Here is a 9,817-nt window from a genome sequence, read left to right on the forward strand (position 1 = left end):
TACAAGCTATATGTGTAATGTTAATTTTTCTGGACATTACATTAAAAAAATTAAGAGAAGCAAATAACATTAATTTTATTAATACATTTAACTTAATTGGATATATTCAAAATGTTATTTCAACATGAAATCATTATAAACATTATAAGATAATCTGCATTCTATCTTTTAATAAAGTCTTCAAAATCAATTTGTATTTTATACTTATAGCACATCTCAACTTGGACAAGTAACATTTCAAATGCTCAGTAACTGTTTGCATCCAGTATGTACCTGGTCAGACAGTACAAATCTATTAAATACTGCCAACGGGAAATTCTAGTATTTTTTATCCAAACCACAAGTATTATCTTCCTTTATACATATATTTTGTTTTATGGGTTTGTTTCCATTTCATGTAATTCTGGTTGCCTGATACTATCTGAGCTCCAGAATTGTATTTGGTTGCTTTAAGGAAACCAAAATACTCTACTGTTTGTATTAAAGAGAACTTTCCAGATAGTATGGTTATAAGCATAAGTCAAAGTCTCATTATAATTTTTGCATTTCATATATATATATATATATATATATATATATATACATATATATGTTATATATATATATATAACATATATGTATATATGTTTTAAAGCCCTAATGGGCCAATTAATAGATTTATTCTTAGTAGGTATCTTACAGCACAAGATAAAATCTAGGTAAACTTGTAGGATTATCTATTAGATACAGATAATCATATTAGATACAGAAAGAAAAGAAAATCTCCTTAAAGGTCATTGAATTCTTGACTGAGAATTAGCTGACAGTCAACTGGATGGGTAAAGTTCCCAGAATAAGACTTAATCCTGTTAAAGTTCAACAGAAAAATCACTTAGCATTTGTCAGGAATACTAATTTCTCCCCAGACAGAAGATTCTGTGAATTACACCATTCACAAAGGTTCTTTCTCATCACCAAGGATGGTGTTCTTCCTCTTCTAGGGAAATGGTGTCATGACAAATTTCTTAAGTTGTTTCCATTCCTGATCAAGTTGGGACAATTCTTATTTTTATTTACTTATTACTTATTTTGCAGAAAGGTCTACTGAAAATTCTCACAGTGTAAACATGAAGTGTGGGTAAGAAGTAGGTGGACCCACAGGACTCAAATATCATGCTTAGAAATTTGCAATTGAATTGTAGCCTATGAAGATCCATGCCCACACTCAAAGTATAGCAAAGTGAATAAAATATTTTAATAAATCCAGAATGGAGATACTGAGATTGCTATCTTTTGTCAGCACCCTGGATATCCCATGACTTCAAGACTTTGGGTTTATACTGAACAATGACATTTAAATAAAAATGAATCGAGAGGTGCTTGGGTGGCCCTGTTGATTAAGTGTCCAACTCTTGATTTTGGCTCAGGTCATGATCTCAGGGTCATATTCTCTCTCTCCTTCTCCCTTTGCCCCTCCCCATATGCTCCTGCCCTGGCTCACAGGTGCTCACTCTCTCAGGAAGAAAAAAAAAAAAAAAAGTAAATAAAAATGAAACCTGCATATACAAATACAAATTGTGGGCAACCTACATTATTTACCCACTTCCCAATATTTGGGGATCTCCTGACAAGAGCTTGCATTTCTCAATTCCTTCTTAATCTAAGACATTGTTTCTACTTAATTCTTTTTTTTTTTTCATTTTTTTAAATTTATTTTCAGCATAACAGTATTCATTGTTTTTGTACCACACCCAGTGCTCCATGCAGTCCGTGCCCTCTCTAACACCCACCACCTGGTTCCCCCAACCTCGCACCCCTCCCCACCTCTTCAAACCCTTCAGATTGTTTTTCAGAGTCCATAGTCTCTCATTGTTCACCTCCCCTTCCAATTTCCCCCAACTGCCTCTCCTAACTCCCCATGTCCTCCATGTTATTTGTTATGCTGCACAAATAAGTGAAACCATATGATAATTGACTCTCTCTGCTTGACTTATTTCACTCAGCATAATCTCTTCCAGTCCTGTCCATGTTGCTACAAAAGTTGGGTATTCATCCTTTCTGATGGAGGCATAATACTCCACAGTGTATATGGACCACATCTTCCTTATCCATTTGTCCGTTGAAGGGCATCTTGGTTCTTTCCACAGTTTGGCAACCGTGGCCATTGCTGGTATAAACATTGGGGTACAGATGGCCCTTCTTTTCACTACATCTGTATCTTTAGGGTAAATACCCAGTAGTGCAATTGCAGGGTCATAGGGAAGTTCTATTTTTAATTTCTTGAGGAATCTCCACACTGTTCTCCAAAGAGGCTGCACCAACTTGCATTCCCACCAACAGTGGAAGAGGGTTCCCCTTTCTCCACATCCCCTCCAACACATGTTGTTTCCTGTCTTGCTAATTTTGGCCATTCTAACTAGTGTAAGGTGATATCTCAATGTGGTTTTAATTTGAATCTCCCTGATGGCTAGTGATGATGAACATTTTTTCATGTGTCTGATAGCCATTTGTATGTCTTCATGGAGAAGTGTCTGTTCATATCTTCTGCCCATTTTTTGATATGATTATCTGTTTTGTGTCTGTTGAGTTTGAGGAGTTCTACTTAATTCTGAACATTTCTCCTATCATTTTTCCTGAGGCCTATTCCCCTCTCAGTACCAAATATTAATCAAAACATAAAACAAAGAGATTTCTGCCCGGGGATGCCACCGTGTAAGCATCGTTAAAGTCTCCCCTCCCACCACCATCATGTCTAAGTCAGAGTCTCCCAAAGAGCCTAAATAGCTGCGGAAGCTCTTCATTGGAGGTCTGAGCTTTGAAACAACCGATGAGAGTCTGAGGAGCCATTTTGAGCACTGGGGAACACTTCCGGACTGTGTGGTAATGAGAGATCCAAACACCAAGCGCTCCAGAGGCTTTGGGTTTTTCACATATGCCCCTGTGGAGGAGGTGGATTCAGCCATGAACGCAAGGCCACACAAGGTAGATGGAAGAGTTGTGGAACCAAAGAAGGTTGTCTCAATAGAAGATTCTCAAAGACCTGGTGCCCAGTTAACTGTGAAAAAGATTTTTGTCGGTGGCATTAAAGAAGAGACTGAAGAACATCCTCTAAGAGATGATTTCAAACAGTATGGGAACATCAAAGTAACTGAGATCATGACTGACCAATGCAGTGGCAAAAAGAGGGGTTTTGCTTTTATAGCATTTGATGACCATGATTCTGTAGACAAGACTGTCATTCAAAAATACCACACTGTGAATGGCCACAACTGTGAAGTAAGGAAAGCACTCTCTAAGCAAGAGATGGCTAGTGCTTCATCCAGCCAAAGAGGTCGAAGTGGATCTGGAAACTTTGGTGGTGGTCATGGAGATGGTTTTGGTGGGAATGACAACTTTGGTCATGGAGGCAACTTCAGTGGTCAAGGTGGCTTTGGTGTCAGTTGAGATGGTGGTGGATATGGTGGCAGTGGGAATGGCTATAACGGATTTGGTAATGATGATATTTATGGAGGAGGCGGCCCTGGTTACTCTGGAGGAAGTAGAGGCTATGAAAGTGGTGGACAGGGTTATGGAAACCAGGGCAGTGGCTATGGTGGGAGTGGCAGCTATGACAGCTATAACAACGGAGGAGGAGGCGGCGGCTATGGTGGTGGTAGTGGAAGCAACTTTGGAGGTGGTGGAAGCTATAATGATTTTGGCAATTACAACAATCAATCCTCAAATTTTGGACCCATGAAAGGAGGCAATTTTGGAGGCAGAAGCTCTGGCCTTTATGGCGGTGGAGGCCAATACTTCGCCAAACCATGAAACCAAGGTGGCTATGGTGGTTCCAGCAGCAGCAGTAGCTACCGCAGTGGCAGAAAGTTTTAATTAATGCCAGGAAACAAAGCTTAGCAGGAGAGGAGAGCCAGAGAAGTCACAGGGAAGCTACAGGTTACAACAGATTTGTGAACTCAGCCAAGCACAGTGGAGGCAGGGCCTAGCTGCTACAAAGAAGACATGTTTTAGACAATACTCATGTGTATGGGCAAAAAACTCGAAGACTGTATTTGTGTCTAATTGTATAACAGGCTATTTTAGTTTCTGTTCTGTGGAAAGTGTAAGGCATTCCAACAAAGGGTTCTAATGTAGATTTTTTTTTGCACCCATGCTGTTGATTGCTAAATGTAATAGTCTGATCATGATGCTGAATAAATGTGTCTTAAAAGAACAAAAAACAACAACAACAACAACAAAAAAAAAACATAAAACAAATAAAAATCCCCAACAATTTGGCCTTAATTTCCTCTAGGCACTGCTTTGACCGGGTCAGTTTTCCAAGTAGAATTTAACTGAATTTGGGGATTAATGCCAACTAGGTAATAGCAAAGAGTCAATCAACAAATAACTTATAATAATTAAGTGCTAGGTATGTTCAAAGAATCCAGTCCAAACATCAACCTCACCAATGTCTTAGCTTACAGCATCCCTGACTCCTAGCTAGCACTTGGCTATTTATCTTTATCACAGACTCTCATCTATTTCTGAGAATCCTTATCTCTTTCTTAATGGACCACTTATAGAAAATTTATGTTTTCATGCAAAGCAAACAAGTTATTCTTATCTTAAACCCAGGCCATCTGGATCTTAGCCTGAAGACTCTTTCAACACTAAATGTTCATGAATGAGGTCTGCTCACCACAGCTGTATTCTCCCTGAAGCATTGTGCAGTTGCCTCTTAAAAACCATCTCTTTCAGCGTGCCTGGGTGGCTCAGTTGGTTAAGCAACTGCATTCGGCTCAGGTCATGGTCCTGGAGTCCTGGAACCAAGTCCCGCATCAGACTCCCTGCTCAACAGAGAGTCTGCTTCACCCTCTGACACTCCCCTTTCTCATGCTCTCCCTCTCTCTCTCTCTCTCTCATTCTCTCTCTCTCAGATAAATAAATAAAATCTAAAAAAAAAAAAAAAAAAAAACTTTCTCCCAAAATTTCACCCCAAGCAATCTTCTCAACTGTCTTTGGGATAACTCCAGGAAATGTAATGCACAATATCAACTAAAATAAAGGGATAGACCTCTCCCTAAAAGATAAAGAACAAATGTAGCAGCTGGACACATCAGGCACTCTGCTTACACCTAACACCAAAAATACAGAATGAAAAATCCATGGTGGGAGTCTTCTCTGGAGAAGCCTGGTAAAGTCATTCTAAGTTCTTCCCATACGTACAAATTGCAATGTAAAATCATTGCATTTGCTAAGGAATTCTCTGAATGTTTTCTATGTAATGACAGGTTCTCGTCTACTTTCTCTAAGACACATCTCAAAACCACACCTGCCCCTTGAAAACAAATATACTGTATAATTGAATGATTCATTCAAGGGTGTTGCATCTCTAGAGGAGAGGTGTTATCTGTTATCTGTAGAATAGTCTGGTGGAAGAATTGTTCTGTGGCTATTATGGACCCTGTGGGAGAAAATGAAATTTAGACTGGCAGGTTCATCCAAATGCCATCATTCTGCTTTTGTGTTCACAGTGTGTAGCCACTTCACAAAGTGGAGTGAGTCTGCATTGCCTCCAAATGGAGGACTGTGGGAGCAAGGGGCTCCTTGGGGCTGTAACTTCTGCTCAGGCACATGCTCAGTTCAAACTTGGCATCATTAGCATTTCAGTACCTTCTCTTTGCAGCTGAACTTGCTGGGACCCAAAAATAAATATTTTTTGAAAAGCCTTGTATACATTTTCATTACCAGTCTTCTTTGTATTTCCTAAAATTAAAAGGAGGAAGGAGGAGGAGGAGGAGGAAGAGGAGGAGAAGGAAAGGAAGAAGAGGAAGAAGGGGGGAAGGAGAAGGACAAAGAGAAGAAAAAGAAGGAGAAAACAAATAAGATCTTTCAACAAACTAATCGAAAACATGTCTGTGGGGTGCCTCGGTGGCTTGGCCCTTAAGCATCAGCCTTCTGCTCAGGTCATGATCCCAGGGTCTTAGGATCGAGCCCCCCACATTGGGTTGCCTGCTCAGTGGGAAGCCTGCTTCTCCCTCTCCCACTCCCCTTGCTTATACTCCCTCTCTTGCTGTCTCTCTCTCTGTCAAATAAATAAATAAAAATCTTAAAAAAAAAAAAAAGATAAGAAAACATGTCTGTGTAAATTTACACAAGCCTAAAATGCTCCTAGCCTCTTTGGTATTTTATCATCACCTACAAATATGTAAAATGATGAAAATGTTACAAAAATGTTTTACTTCAAATAATGTTTTCTTGGAATTTATCACACGGCTAAAGAGTCTCCTGTATCAGAACCAAAGGATGACATGTGTGGAATGTGAATATCCCTAAAACACTTGGCATTTCTGCTTTAAGATGGGTGGAAATTGGCTGCAATGTTTTTGTTTGTTTGTTTTGTGATTTTAGAGCATTTGCCATTTGTTGAAATAACAAATCATCTCATAAATTAGAACATTCTGAACACTTATTAGTTAAGAAGAAGGCAGAAGGGCAGGGAAAAGATAATTAACATGTGTTATATACATGTATTTTGCCCAGATACTATAAAAGATATCTTTACAAGGTATATCATTTAATCTTCACAAAAATCATAACATAGGGTTTATGTGCTCACTTTACAGATAAGGTAAATAAAGTCTTAAATTTGCAATTCCATGGAAATGGTATAGGGAATTTAAAGTACATTTTGCCAAAGTGAGGAATTACTGTGTTCCAATGGCGTTGAATAAGGACCTTCCAAGTGAGAAATAAAAATAAGAAAGAAGAGTGAATGTGCCGGCCATATTTATATATTATTTTGTATACCCAAATGAGGAAGTTAAGAAGAGATTTCATGTACATTTGTTCCATAGTGAACTCTGCATTTGGCCCTGACTCCAGATACAAGTTAGAAGCCAGAAAGAACAATAAAGCCTCATTATGTTACAGTCACACTGAGTCATTGATTCCAAGCAGTGTCCCCAGCTTCTCTGCAAGCCATCTTCATTAGTCTTGGTTCTAAATGCTTTTGGCAGTTTTGAGATGTTCAGTCAACTCTCAAAGGACAAAGATTTTGCCAAGAGTTGTCACTGGTTAGTATAGGGAAGAGTTAGCACCAGAGGTGGCTCTCAAAAAGAATGGTTTCAGAAAATTTTTCAGCAATGGCACTCCCATTCATAGGAATGCACAGCCTCCTATAGGGACAGTTAAAAAAGGATTGCACTCGTTCTCATGTAGATGCTAAAAATAGCATATAAATTGCTTTCTTATATCATACCTGCTTACGTATGAATAAGGATGCCTATATAATTTTATTTCTGGAATTTACCTTTATGCCATTAAAATATAATTTAAATTCCAGGTGATAATATTCAGTGATAGACAAATAAGGAGTTTCGGATCATATAAAAGTATCTTATGGTTTGCCATGTGTTGGGATGAAAACCTGAGGGGGTGTGTGTGTGTGTATGTGTGTATCTAGAAGCCACATGGCTATAATTTATATCATTTCAATGATGGAGATCAATTTTACTTTGTATTTATTAATTTGTACCATAGTCCAAGGGAAGGAAATAAATAGAAGCCTTTGAGGAAATAAAAAAGAAACAAATATTAAAAAATTTCTGTTTAAAAGAGAAAAGTGAGATGATCAGTTAAGGTGCCAGAAGCTCAAGAAGTTAGCTGAGATCCAGTCTATGAAGAGCTTTCAATGTCAAAGTAGTATTTTAATTATAAACCTAATGCAACTTTCACCTGGTTGATATTTGCTGCCAAGGACAAGCAGTGTGTAATTGTGTCCTGTCAAGCCATACCAGTTCAAGAATCCAAAGAGTATAATATAGCTTAAAGAAGACAACTGTCTCTGAACAAGAAAAAAATTTGGGTATTTGATCTATGTTTCTGAATAGCAATTTTACTGGTTGTATACTCTGGTCATTCTTTCATTTCTTTATTCCAAATTACTGCGGATAGGAACTCAATATCAATAAAGGGACAACACGGGACAAAAACACGGAATTAACAAGGGTGAAGATCTGGAGGCAGCTGAACAATCAACCACTATCATCTCATGGGTTCTTTGTGCCTGGTTTGAACTAGCATTTAGGTTATATTCATATTCCAGCTAAATAAACTGACTGTTTAAAAATTAACTTTATTGGGGTGCCTGGGTGGCTCAGTGGGTTAAGCCACTGCCTTCGGCTCAGGTCATGATCCCAGGTCCTGGGTTCGAGCCCCACATCGGGCTTTCTGCTCAGCGGGGAGCCTGCTTCCTCCTCTCTCTCTGCCTGCCTCTCTGCTTACTTGTGATTTCTCTCTGTCAAATAAATAAATAAAATCTTTAAAAAAAAAAATAAAAAAAAATAAAAATTAACTTTATTGAGTAAAGTCTACATAAAATCAAATTCACTCATTTTAAGTATTCCATTAGGTTCAACAGATGTCTATATCTGCGTGATCACAACTGTAACACACACACTACATATATTTAAATACAGACACTACACACATACAAGTAGACATTGTATATGTCATTATTTACACATAAATTACACACATATTGTTTATACAATAATAGTATATATATGTGTGTATACATATATATATATATATATATATATATATATACATATATGATCATTTTGTATTCAGTTATATAATATGTAGTAAAATCCTAGTTTCCAGGTAACAGTGTAATGTCTTGTGAAGCACATTCACCTGGAGCTCAGGAAACCTGAATATCAGTGTTTCAGAGAGGCTTGTAATTGGAGCCTTCCTGTATGACCAGGTTCTGCAGCCATTGAGAAATGAGGTAAAAGTAAGAGAAAAAGGAATAGTGCCAAGCTGCATCCATCCTGTGCCAGTTAACGAGGGTCTTATATATATATATATGTATTCCCAAATCCTCAGTGACATCCGTGGTGGTAGCTTGAAATAAATCACGGTGGGGTTATTTATGCCACGGGACTCTGCAGAAGCTTCAGATCTGTTCTTTTGTTTGTTTGTTTGTTTTCCTTGGAGGGTTAGTTTGTGAACATTTACCAGCACTGTTAACTGTGTGGTGTCTGTAGAGAAATCATAGTGTTGCTGTTATTACTAATGCAGACAGTATTGGTGAAATGGACTTCCTAATGCTTGACTTTTCATGTAAACTTCCCATTGTTAACTAAGAGCGCTGGATGACAGTCCATTCCCATGGTGGCTGGGCGCTCTAATGAGCTCACTGTACATCCATTTGCTGTTGAAACTCCCACTTTAAAAAGTTTACCCTTCTCCAAGGAAGAAAAGGAGTGTCTTGGCTATCTATGCTCTCTTCTTGCTTTTACATGCAGCAATCAGATGTGCAACCCATCTCCCAAGGATGGACGGTGAGGGAATCAAAGAAGGCACAGAGGTTTATGCTAATGGAGTCCTTCCACTTGCAAGAAAATATCACAGGTGGGCAAGACTCCTACCCTGCTAATGCACCCAACATTGAGTCTTGGCCAGTTTGTGTCTCATAGTTTGGGGGCCCAGCAACAGTGCTTCTAGAAGAGTAGTTTCCACTACTTTAATATTTTTTTTAAATTGCCTCGGATAATTTCAGAGGACCCTCTGAGCACCACATTTCTATTATTTATAAGTCTAGGTTTCAATACCTATAGTTGGCTAGAACAAAAGCTTGCATTTCAGGGGATTTATAAATTCTAAAGAACTGACCCTTTACACTCTGCAACCCCACATTTCAGCAGGACACTTCTGAAAGCTTTTAACAGAGGGCAAATGGGAAGAGTGCCTTGACCTTCTTTTATATGACACTGAAGTCAGAATGAACAAATAAGCACTTATGCATGGATGTGTGTGTGTGTGTGTGTGTGTGTGTGTGTGTGTGTATACA

At 38.4% G+C, this 9,817-nt stretch overlaps 1 pseudogene; it reads left to right on the forward strand.

Moving 5' to 3' along the window:
- The first annotated feature begins 2,727 nt into the window (after window positions 1-2,727).
- On the forward strand, window positions 2,728-3,864 carry LOC125094321 (heterogeneous nuclear ribonucleoprotein A1-like; annotated as a pseudogene).
- Window positions 3,865-9,817: the final 5,953 nt, after the last annotated feature.

Source organism: Lutra lutra, chromosome 2, assembly GCF_902655055.1.
Source record: "Lutra lutra chromosome 2, mLutLut1.2, whole genome shotgun sequence".
Classification (NCBI taxonomy): Eukaryota; Metazoa; Chordata; class Mammalia; order Carnivora; family Mustelidae; genus Lutra; species Lutra lutra.